Below are 12812 nucleotides of genomic sequence, written 5' to 3' on the forward strand. Positions count from 1 at the left end.
CTTAAGTGTGTCAGTTGTAGGAGGAAGATCAAACCTCTTCATAATGTCTGTGTGCTGTAAAATATGGTTTCCTTCATTGAATATTTATTTTAACTCTTGCTTTTTTTGCACAGTCATTTTTATGGTCTGAAAGTTAATGTGTGTCTCATCCCATAATCTTTTTTTGAGTTTAGTTTGTCTCTAGCTGTATCATAAGTGTCTTCCACCAGAGTAAAGAATTACTTCTGGTGGGTATTTGTGGTAGTTGAAATTCTGCAGTAGCCATGTAATGTAACGTAGAAAAAAAAGCTGAGACAAGATCTGTTGTTTTATTTTGTTCCTTCTCCTTTTCAATACACCAATATCCAGTGTTGGCTGATGAACTGTTAAGTGTTACTGATACCTGGTGCCTGTCATGTTGGAAGCCAGGTGGGTCCCATCCTCCTGCTCATCTGCAGCAGCAGGAGCTGCAGGCATGGTCAGTCAGCCTTGCTTGGGCAGAATGGCAATTCAGGTATGCAGGGAATTGTTATCCTTGATAACCACGGTGAATTGGAGGTTGGGATTCCCTCTTTGCCCCTCCCCTTGTGTGGTGGCTGTGGCGCTGCCTTGGGGAGCGAGGCTGGTGCCAGGGTGAATGCAAGGTGACTGTGCCGTGTTTGTGGGGTTCAGAGAGGGAAGAAATTATTTGTGAGGGTAGGTGGATGATGTGCTTGGAACTGGTGCATTTGTGTTTCACCATCCTGCCAGCAGGGACCTCCCTTGCCCTGTGCTTCATGAGCAGCATGTGTTTGGGGTTTTGGTGGGGTTGGGCTTTTCCTGGGAGGGGCAGGGAGGTGTTTGCATTTTGATTTTACAATTTTTTTTTTTATTTCCTCTCCTAGACCTGTCTTGACACCCACTGGCAAGCCTGAGCTCTCTAGGCCAGTTGATTCAGAATGGCTGTCTGTCTACAAGCAGGTGAACAGCTTTCTTCCATACCAAAGATCTGATTAACTCCAGAACATCCTCCTTTGGGGAGAGATGAGAAGTACTTGTCACTGCTCTGTGCAGAGCTCTGAACAAAAGTGGGTATTTGAAGCATTGAACTAAAGCAGCAGAAGTTCAATCTTGCTTGGACAGAGCTGGATGTGACTTGTGGCATGAGAGCAGTCATAGAAAATTGAGGCAGAAAGCAGACTGGAAGGCCTTATTTTAAATTAGTGCTAATAGATCCATATAATAATTTCATTCAAAGATAGGATTCTAACGTTATGTTGACTCAACTTTTATGCACGTGTGGCATCTTTACCACACATTGTAACATTTTCCTGGTGGGACAAAGCACCACAAAACCAAAGAAATCTGGGATGTGGGAAAAAAATCAGTGGCATTGGAATGCTTTATCGGCTCCTTCAGCAGTGCAAGGAGGTGGTTGCTGATATCCTAATACTTGCTCAATATTCATGATGCATATTTGTTCTTTCTGGTAGACTAAACTATGAAACCTAAAAAGCTCTTTTATCTGCTTCTCCATATCCATGACACTCTGCTTAATTTTCTGTCACTACTATTTTAGTTCATATTTTGTCTAAGTGCTGTGGTGAGTCCTTTGTAAGGTGAAACTGCCCTGGTATAAGCACCTGTCACTGAAACTAAGATGCATCCAAAAGAAATAATAAGTCTTTATTTTTAAGGAAGTATCTTCATAATTTATTATATTGGCATTAAAAGTATGGAGCTGTTACTGTGGTTTTTTTTGCCTAGAAAATCTTCTTTCTCACTACCCTTATTTTGGCTGATACTGGGAGTTACAAATGAAGTGGTCTCTCTTTTGTTTTTCACTGAAGAATTTGCCCTTTTTTTTTTCTACAGCGGGATCTTTTAGCAGTTCCCTAATGTATCCTTTTATTTCCCCCTCAAAATTAACGTGCTTTTTCAGTGCTTGCCATTTACTTTTCATTTTGTTGGAGATGATGATGAAATTCACGTGCTCTGCCAAAGTCAATGAGAAGAGAAGAACCTGCTACACCTGGGGCAAGGACCAGTCTGCTGTGATGTTATACAACTTCCCAAAAGCCCTTCATAAGAAGGCAAGCCCAGGCAGCCATGTGCCTCAGCCCTGCAGTCAGAGAAGCCCCTCAGTCCGAGCTGATGGGGCATGAGCTGAGCGAACCTGACATCACCAGCACGGCTAAACAAACCAGGTTATTGCCAACAGCTATCCACAGAGGTTTTGCAATGGGAAATACTGCTCCAACACCTCCTTTTGTTTCCCTTCCCGATTCACGTTTGCAAAAAGAAACCCAGTTTTATAATGCAAGGAGCTGACATCTAAGATGAGCGAGAGAACGAGTTTGCTTCTGAGTTGTTACTGTGGAGAAAATGAATGAATGCAGGGAAAACCCAATGTGGCTCCATTTCTCTTTCTACCAGGTCATTGCATGTGAGCTGCATGTCTTAGTGATGGCTCAGTAAAGTCTGAGAGCTGAATGTCATACAAAAGCTACTGTGAAAGAGCTTGCAAAGAAAAGGTAACAGTGGTAGGAGGCTGTGAAGAGAAGACAGTAATAGTAAAGAAAGAGAAACAATGAAGAAGAGATACTGGAGAAAGAAGGAAAATAGGGGAAAACTTGGAAGAATCCTGACAAAGAGGATAGATAATAAGTGTGATGTTGTAGGAGAAAAGGTATTACATATCAGTAATTATGTTAGCATTCTAGATCTGTCCAGGTGGAATAGCTGGTGTGCAGTCGCCTATCAAAAGTCTAACACTGATTACATTTTCTATTTATAAAGCTGAATTTCCTTTGCAGTTTCTCCTGATCTTATGGAAATGAGACAAGCCTAAGGTGAACACGAGGTCTTAAAAACCACAGCAGGTGGGCTAATGAGTATTGCTGGATTATTTTTTAATTTCTTTTTTTAATTCACCCACTCTCCTCCCTTGTTTTTTGCTGGCTGGGTGAGGCATCAGAGAGCCAAATAATGATGGAGATGAGGCATAGTCACCTTGCTTAGCATAGGTCTTGAGTGTGACAGAGGCAAGTTGTGAAAGCAGAGTCCTGGTCTGCAGCAGCCTGCAGCCTGCTCCTGGCACAGGAACAGTGACTGCCTGCATATTTGTGCCCATGGTAACTTAAGTCCCATGTTGACACTTCTCCAGTTTATGTCCCTTCATCCAGTTTCCAAGGAAATCTTAGAAAAGCAAATGCACCTTGGTATTCTGTGTTGCAATAGCAGCAGTTATTTATTCTGTGCTTTAGGTTATGCAAACTTTATTTTAATTTTGCAGTGAGTTTGTATCAATATTATTTTTGTTGTCATGTGTATAATTTTTGGTGACAGCTCTGTTTAAAGAAGACATAACTTTAACAAGCCATCTGTTAACCTTACATAGAAAGGAAATGCTTTTGTCAATTATTCCAATGAAATCAGAAAAATAATTTCCTGGCCTCCAGTAGCAGACCAGTCACCCTATCTTCTGTCAATAGGAGGATATTGAAACATGCAGGAAATAGATGCACACTTTTATCCTGCCATGCAATACAGCCACAGAGCTGCATTATAATTAGCCAGTGACGTCAGAAAGTTTCATTTTCCATTAAAACTTCTTTGTAGTGCACAAACTCTTTTATTGAACATCAGAGAGTTTCCTCAGTCAGGTGGGAAGGCTGGATACAGGAACCATGGGAGAACATTTTGAGTTTATGCCAGCCTGATTAGTAAAGATTTTGATGTAATAAGTTAAGAGAGTAGAAAAGAGGGACAAACACTTCAGATTAGGTGTGAATAAAAAACCCTGCAAAATTACTCCATTTTGTCATTTGGGATGAAGACATAACGATGGCTGAAAGGAAGGAAGAGCAGTAGTGGACAGAAAAGGCTGGAATAATAGGAAAGATAAAAATGAATGGAGAAAACATGGAAGAGCAAGGGAGGAGTCTGGTTTTATGAGGTTGTAGATAGAAGACATTTATGAGTAGACAAAAAGAAACACAGGAAATTGCCTATGAGGTGACAAATGGTGCAGGTCCAAGGAAAGTCTTTGAGGGACATAAGTGTATTGGCACTGTGTAGTGTGAGCTGCTCTCATGGGAAAGTCCCAAGCCCAAATGAAGGGAAGATTTGTCCTATTCCTTCTTCCCTTATTGGAGAGGTTCTCACAACTCTTAAAAGAAAATGGAAGATAGATGCAAAACATACTGGCATTGAGCTGCTCTGGAGAGGATTTGGAGTTGTCCAGGCCAATTCCTGCACAGTCTGTGTGCTTATTGACACAAGCAAGAGCAGCCAGGGGTAACCCTTAGGGGCAAACTTCTTGCAGCTTTTCTGCTTCTCCAGCCTTTCTGGACAGCAGAGCAGGTGGGTGAGGACAGCATCCAGTAGTGTGTCAGTGCACATGTGGTTTTGAGCCCACCCTGCTCACTTCCCTCTTGTCCAGCACTCAGTGATGACCAAAGATCAGAACCAGATCTTTTATTGCAGCGTTGTCAGTAACTTTAACCAACAGATCTGGAGTCAACCCCCACAATGGAAGTATTGAAAATAACCACAGTGCTACTCCACAGCTGTCAGCTTTTACATGAGGAGAGCTCTTAATGCTGCAGTGTCCCTGGGAGGCAGACTTATTTCTTGTCTGCAGTGTGAAGGTTGAGGATGCTTTGTTGGAATAACCTGCTGAATGCGACACAGCATGATGTGATTGCCCACACAGGGTAAAGGAAATGCTGTCATGATTTAATTAATCAGTTCTGATCTGCTGATCCCCGAGTTTACTTAGACTTGAAAGAAGTAAATATAATTAAATGAAACAAAGGTTGTTCCTTCCCGCACATGCTCTGGGCCCTTTTGCGTCTTCCATGAGATTAAAAAAAGCTTATGAATAACAGGCAGAGTGGTCTTTGTTACTGTTGTTGTTGACTTAATGCAGAAGGCTGGCAGGAGGAATATTATGCACAGGTGCAGTATGCATGGCATCAGAAGAAGATGACACATGGGTGTTTGAAATGAGTTTTTTAAAATTTCATTTCCAGTGTTAGGTTGCAAAAGGATAAAACCGTCAAGGTTTCAGTGTTGCCTGTTGCAGGTCAAGGTAATTTTGACAAAATGTGGTAATGTTTGAGTTGAAACCTTATCAAAATAGAGGAAAGAGGTAGAAGAGGTTCAAATTCAGCTCTTGTTTTATCCAAAGGGTTTTTCTTTGTTAGTGCCTAAAGCTGTGCAAGCCCTGGGTGCCTCGGTGTGATTCCACAGCAGGTCTGGATGGTTTTCCACCAGCCAGAGGTGGTGCCTGTTCAGTTGTACTGCCCAGCCCCTGCTTGTGGGGCTTTGAGAGCACACCCACAAATTTACGGTGTTTCTTTGGCCACAGCCACTGTGTAAAAGCACATCCTTGTCCAGCTGTGGGCTTCCTGCCTCCTCTCACACGGAGCTGTTTCTGCCAGCAGCTGGGACCTGCCCTCTTCAAGCACCACATCTTCATTCCTGGTCTTGTGTCTGTACTGGAGAGGTTTGTGGAGGGAGATGTGGCTTTGGGGAAGGCAGTTCCCTTATATTGTATTGCATGTACTGTGTCACATGTTTGTCATTCACAAATGACACAGCATGTGGCTTTGCAGATGTCATTTACAGTGTGCTACGCCAAATTTACCAGAAAATCCCTGATAATTCCATTTACCATGTGGTTTTTCAGGTGAATTTACCCCTGTCTTTCAGGAAGTTAATTCTAGATTTTATTTTTTAATTGTTTGTACTAGTGGGGTAGGAGAAAGTGGGTAGGGTGAAGAAGCTTAATAAAAATGAGAAATACCAAATCTATTTAACCCCCTTTTTTCTCTGGAGTAATTGTCACATCAATCAAAGCTAACATTGATTAACACAACTTGTTCTTAACTAAAATTAGATTCAAAAATAAGTAAATATTTTGTCCAAGTAGTTTGCCAGATATTAAAGATTAGTTTGACTCATCCAGAATTAACTTTTTTCCCATTTTTTCTTTCTAAAAATTGGTGCTGTCCAATCTGTAACTCTTTTCCATTTAGTCCCTACAAGCATCTGAATAGGTGAAAAGAAATGTGAATAGATGGGAGGCACAGTGTCAGTTCCCTAAATATATGGTTGTGAATTGCATTGAGCTCTGCTTGCACCTCTTTGACAAATCCTCATTAGCCTGTTTTGGTCTACACTTGCATCCTCTTGTCAGCTGTAAGTCTGCTCACAGTTTGGCACCCTAATTTTTATCCATCATCCTGGTTACTATTTAGCTAATGCTTTCAACCTTAAATAATCTTATAATGTTTTATTTCTCTGAAATAAAATGTTGTTCCTAGTGTTCCTAAAAGCAAAGCTCTCTAATCAGGCAGATGAGACTCATTAGTGTTACATTTCAGGGAGCCTTACTTTGATCCAAACTAATTAATTTTGCCCCAATACAAAATTGTCCTAACTATAATGGGAACTAAAATCTAATAAGATAAAAGAAATTCAGAGAGGAAAAAATATCTGTCATGAGAACACAGCAAGATGAACAGCTTTTGGAAATGATGATGTGTTTCACAGCTCTGAGGCTGGACATTTTACAATTGCCAGTGTGTTTAAAGTTGCTGCTGTGAATTGATGGGTTTACATTGCTGCTTTTCATCCCTGGAGCAAAAAGTGACTGTGATTTAATTTCTGTTGTTCGTGCTGGTCAATGGCCAGTGTCTAGACCAGAGGCTGCCCTCTGTCATCTGTTTCCTGTGTGATTTCAGGACTTCAGTGCATGGGGGTGTCTGAGCTGGCTTTGGTGTGAAGCCCTGAGGGAATTTACCAGACTGGCTAGGAATGAACAATCTGACCATGTCCTCTTTCAGAAAGGCTGATCCTCTTCAGCACGGGGGTGAAACACACCAAAAACCTGCTGCAACAGGCAAACCCAATGTCTTCCATGATTGTTTGGGCCTTGGAGTCTTCTCTTGATTTCCCTTGGCCTGGCTGTGTTTAGGTGTGTGAAACACATGGCATACGGTCTGCCTGCTTCTTACATGCAGCAAATCCAATGCTGGATGCGCTTCCTAAACGAATGTGAACGTGGCAGAGGCTGGTTCCTGGCCCAAGCCCGTGGTGAGGCTGTGTCAGAAGTACCTGGAGAGCTCTTGTTCTCTTTCCTGAGTGGATCAAAGTCTGCTGAATTGCTTTCTGAGCTCTGCTTACTCATATCATTAGCGAGTACAAAGCTTTTCCCTTTGTTCACTTCTCCACCTCACTCTGAATACACAATATGCTGCTGTTCTACTAATCAGGCCAACAGGCTGAGGTTAACAAACGCTCTGTGACTGCTCTTATCAGCAGCCTTATTTATGCATTTGACTATTTTGCTTTGTGTTTGTCTGTGATGTGAAAGCACTGGATAATTCCTGAGATTTTGTAATGATAATGTAGTAGAATTAATGGTACCAAGGTGGTTCCTCAATGAATGGAGTCCACTTCTACTATAATTTCTGCTTAAGGGATGGAGAAGTATCAGGACCTGGTCAGAAGTGATCCCTGAATGCCATGATGTGGCAAGCACATTTCTCTCCCTCTCAGGATTTTTCGTAGAGGTACACAGAGAGAAATTAAAGAGGAAACAATTTCTATTTCTGCTCCTTGTTTTTCCTATGTGGAATGTGTTTGGAGAATTGTTTACCTGGGGTGATTGCTTGATTGGATTCTGGTGAGGATTGTTTGAGCCTGATGGCAAATCCAACCCACCTGTGGCTGGACTCTCAAGAGAGGGTCACGAGTTGGGAGAGAGTAAGTAGTATGTAGTTTGAGTATCCTCCTTTTATATAGCATATTAATGTATTTTAGTATATTTATAATAGAGAAATAATTCAGCCTTCTGAATTGAGTCAGTCATCATAATTTCTTCCCATTGGGTTCACCTGCATTTTTGGGTTCCAACTGTTTTCAGTGGTGGTGGCTGAGTTGCCTTAGGCTCTGGCACACTCCTCTCTATTTGGATGCTTTGTCTTTCATTTTCAGGTTGGGCATTTTGCGCCTTGTACCTGGTGCCAGAGCCATCAGCACTGAGCAGCTTCTCAGCCTCCCCACCTTGCCAAGGCTCTGGAGCTGATGGCAGAGTTGTGACCTGGCTCAGGCTGCCGTGAAAGCAGCTGGGAGCCTCCCCTTCATCAGCCCTGCCTGAGCTACAGGGCTTGGAGTGCCAGCCTGAGCAGAGCAGTGTCTGCAAGGCTCCATGCAGTGTTTCCCCATCCTCCCCACTGCACTGTATTTCCAGGCAGCAGGTAGATCAGTTTGTTGAGCTTTTCCTTTTGGTTTTCCCCATCCCTTGTTGATGGTTCTGGCTGGACTAAATCCTGTTTGCTCTAGTAGCACATGGAAACTCTGCTGGCTGGTGGAGGACCATGTTAACTTGAGATGACTTGACCAACCCTGAACAGATAAGGAAATAAAAGGAAGTTGTAATTGGCTTCTGTACCCAGTAACTCCAGGGTAATTGGAGAAAAGAGCTCTTTCAGGACTTTGGTTCCTGGCCAGACTACATTTTGGTTTGAAATGCAGCTGATGGATATTAATTTTGTGATATTATTTTCCCTAGAGAAAACAAATCAGTGCCTGGTCTGTCCATTGTCCCAGCAGCATCTAAACTAACCTTTTGTAAAGCGTTTACAAAGACATTGTCAGGAAAAACTGCACCTTACTTGCTCAGAGCAGCAAGTAACTCATGTCACTTGTGATTTTATTTAGCTTTTATGAAATGAAAAATATTTCTTGTCTCAGATGAAAGGGCTAATATTGCTTCTTTAAACAGTCCAAAGCAAATATACAAACAGTGAATGGTCTGTTGGCTGGCTGTGCTTCAGTAGGTTTACACAGCAGCTCTGGCTTTTCAAAATAAGGGTGCTTGAAGGCTGTTGATACTACAGCTGGCTGAGACACGATGAGAGGGTAATTTACCTCATTGGTTCTTGCACTTTTCATTGGAAAAAGGTATCTGTAAATGTTTTAAATACTTGCATATTGAAATCCCCCTTTTCCTTTTGTAGCATATTAACTGGTTATGAATTAAAGGCTTTATTAATCAACAACTGTTTGGTGGCATGAATTGTTAAGCAATTGCCGAACCACCCCCATGGGGATGTGGTGCCCTTCCCAGGGACTGAGCCATCCAGGCATTTCTCAGAGGTTACTCTGAGTTCAGGGTGTGACACTGTCACAGCTTCTTGCTGGTGAAAGGCTGGCTGAACTGCTCTGGAAAGAGTTTGTTGGGAGAATTGTGGTTTGTAGAAGGGAGAAAATGGAAGAATTCTCTGTAGAAAGACTTCAAGATTTCAGATGCATACATTTCTTTGAAAATTTGAAAAGCTTTGAATTTGGAGATTTTTAACTCCCTTTTTACCTTTTAATTTAGGTAAATGTCAAAATGGCAGGTTACCTCATTTAGGTGAGAGAAGTCAAAGGTTGAGAGAATGAAGTGATTAAAAGTGAATGCTGTTCCTCAGGTGTTGTGATAATAAATGCTTTATAATATTGAAAATCAGTAGGAAAAAAAAACCAAGCCAGACTTTCTGACCAGCAGCTTTTTGGGCATCAATATAAAAGGACATTGAAAAAATGAAATCAGAATATGAGGAAGATCTGTAAAACCTATACTGGAAAACAAACTGTGCAGAGGCCTGCATGATGTTCATCTTCACTCTTCCCTGTAATTTTCACAGTGCTTGTCTAAGTGCCATGAAATTCTTAAGGCATAACTTGTCTGCAGCAGTTAATTAACAGAAAGGCAGAGGGCTGTGATTAGAATTTTCAGTTGTGTGCTCTGGAGAAAGTAATTATGATTAGAGCAGACTTGGTACTAAATCGTATTAAACCTGTTTTGTTTAGGGAGTTACCACTTCATACCTGTTTCTGGAAAAGTTTCAAGTGACCTCTTTGCCTCAGACAAATGATCCCTCTTGGAAAGGCAAATGTCTGGGCCAAATAAAGTCCAAGAGGGTTTATACCTCAGAAGTGATGCTGTGAAATTGCCTTATTGGAGATTAGAGCACTTTCTCCTATCACATGGGGAGATCAGGTAATTCCCACTGATGACCTTGATGGGATTGAGAAGACTTTAGGGCTGATTGATTCTCTCCATCAGTCTTGCTGCATTCAGGTAGATAATTATTTCAGCAGAAGATTAATTCTCAACCTGCTTTTCCATGCTCTTGCCTGACCAGTTCAACAAACTCATCTTCTGACTCTGTCTCTCCCCCAGAGCAGAACCCCTTTATTACACTGATTTTACTTTTTTTTTCCACCTTTATTCTCCCTTCCCAGGCCAGCTTCCTCGGAGTGTTGGTAAATACAAGACTTGTGCCATGTCTGGAAAGATGTGCCAGGTTAGTTGAGTCCCCTGTATTTGACCCTTGGAGAGCAAACTTTCTCAGAGTGGGAGGAAGAGGAGAGGTAGGGCAGAAGGTTTATGTTGTTGTGTTTCAGAGAGCAAAAAGGATCCCTTTACTTTTGGCTCTCTAGGGAGGGGAAACCTGCAAGTGTGACAGCTTGGTTTTAATTCTGCTTATCTTAAAAATCTCCAGAGCATTTATCTACAAATGTGTACCCCCAAGTGTCAGAACCACTGTTTGATTGCAAACTCAGCTGTCAAGTTTCTGCTTGGAAGAGCAAAACAGAAACTCTGAAAACTAGAGCAGAGTCACCTCTGAGCTAGCAGATGGGAAGGAGGAATAGACTCATGGTCTCTTCTGGAGATGCTTGATGTTCCTGGAGCTACTCCAGCAAAGGACTGTGAAAACATTGGACTTCAGTCTGATACCACCCTGTCACTTGGATCTGAGTGAGAATAATTCATTTAACGAGGAATTAGGAGGGAAAATGTAATTGAAAGCCACTCTGGTAGCCTTCACAGTGCCATGGTTGCTGTGACATTGAGAGAGGTTCTGTGGCAGCTGCACATGGCAAAGCCCTGTCCTGCAAAGCATTTTCAGCTTGACCCACTTCTGAGCAGGGTCAGACCTGTGCTCCATCCTCAGGTGCTGATTATCTGCCTGGAGGGCTTTGCATCAGAGGCTCTATGTGAGAAATCTCCTGCAGGCTTTAGAGAAAAATCAATCACTGTATTGCCTTATCTCCTGGGGCATAAGGGGAGGCCTCTCTCCCTATGGTTTTGATGCCCCAGTTGTCTCTGTCCTTCACAGTTCCTTCCCACCTCAGGGTCTGTGTAGATTTCTGACATCCCACTGGAAATGTTTGGCCTCTCTTTGCCTCGGTGCTCCTGCAGACCAACGAGGTTACATTTCAGACCTTTTCTGGGTCAGTGTTTGCTGGTGCCAGGATGAGCAGAGTAGTTCCTATGCATTTTGCTGCCCTGTTTATGTTGTCTCTATACCTGACTGCTGTGCCATATCATTCTCTTCTGTAGTGAGGGGCCCAAGCCACCATTCTTAAATGGTAGAATATACTACCAGTTTTTGAAGAAAGGTAGAAATTTTTCTCTGTGTGTGAAAACACAAAGCAGCAGCTGTACTAGTGTCAGGGTGAGGGTTTTCCAAAACCCTGCAACTCTAGAACTATGAAGATTTAGCTTTTGGAGAAAACCTTTTAAGTAGTTCTCCTGTAAAGCCATCCACAGATTCCTAGGAGCTGGAAAGCCTGGGTGGAGAGGAGCAGAGCAGGCTCCAGTGAGCACCCAGTGGAAACAGGCTGTAATCGAGTCTGTTCATGCTTTGTGGTTCTGCCCTTTCAGACCACAGGGCATTGGCTGTGGTGAACAAGCACTTCTTACTAAACCAGTGAATCAGCTTTAATCTGCTCCCCAAAACTCTGGGCACCCCGGTTATCTTGTTATGTAACTAATAAATTTCATATTAGGTTAAATTTCCTTGGCCATGTCTGACCTCGTTCCCATTGTTTCAGCAGTTATAGGTCAGGCTGCCCGTGGGTTCCCCATTATTATTGCTTCATTTGAGCTAGGGAAAATTGACAGGTTAGTCATATTCTATCATAAGCGTCTTACTGTGCCCATGTTTACAGATTTGTCATTAACACCAGGTTCTCACACACTTAGGGGTCTGGGTAAAGATTCTACAAAATGTTTGCTTTCTGAGTCAGCTCATTTGATGGGGAGATTTATTCTTTTGGAAGGAAGGGAAATGCCTGTTGTAGACATAAGACATATATTGATAAATACTGCATTTTCTTTATGCAGGGAAAATTGAAGCATCTGGTGATGAAATATGTCCCATTAGCAAACTGGAAAAAAAAAAAAAAAAAAAGGCTTTTTCCAGCTATGTCATTGTTCACAGCTGTGTTCTTTCAATCCTATGCTGCATTTGAAGGGCTGAGCTAGTCACTGTTTCCAGCTAGAAACAGGATTGTTTGAAGTTCAATTCTTCTAGGAAGAAGAACTCTGATATCATCATTGCAGATGTTGGTGCAAGTATGACTGTGCCTGCCTGGGTTAGGTGTCACCCTGTATATTGGCATCAGTATGATTTACCAGGTGTGTTACACTAGTGTCTAAGGGATCTAGCTGAGAAGAACCTCAAAACCTTTTTAGGAACTGAAGGGAAAGATACTGGGGATTTTTCCTCCAGACCCTTAAGTATATTTGAGTGAAACTAGTTGCTGATTTTGAGCATTTCTTTGAAAGGTTCATTCAAAAAAAGAAACAAACAGTATATAAGAAGGATCAGAGTCTGGTTTTGGACAGCTCAAATAGAAAATCATCAATCTCTCCTCCCTAAGAGACCCCTAACATCTCCAAGAGATTATGTTCCCAGGGAACATTTTGTCTTCTGCTGTGGACCAAAATCCCCTTATCTCAATGTTGCCAAGTTGAGACAGTGAGGACTGGAGCAAAAACAACC

The sequence above is a fragment of the Lonchura striata genome, chromosome 6 (assembly GCF_046129695.1).
Source record: "Lonchura striata isolate bLonStr1 chromosome 6, bLonStr1.mat, whole genome shotgun sequence".
Lineage (NCBI taxonomy): Eukaryota > Metazoa > Chordata > Aves > Passeriformes > Estrildidae > Lonchura > Lonchura striata.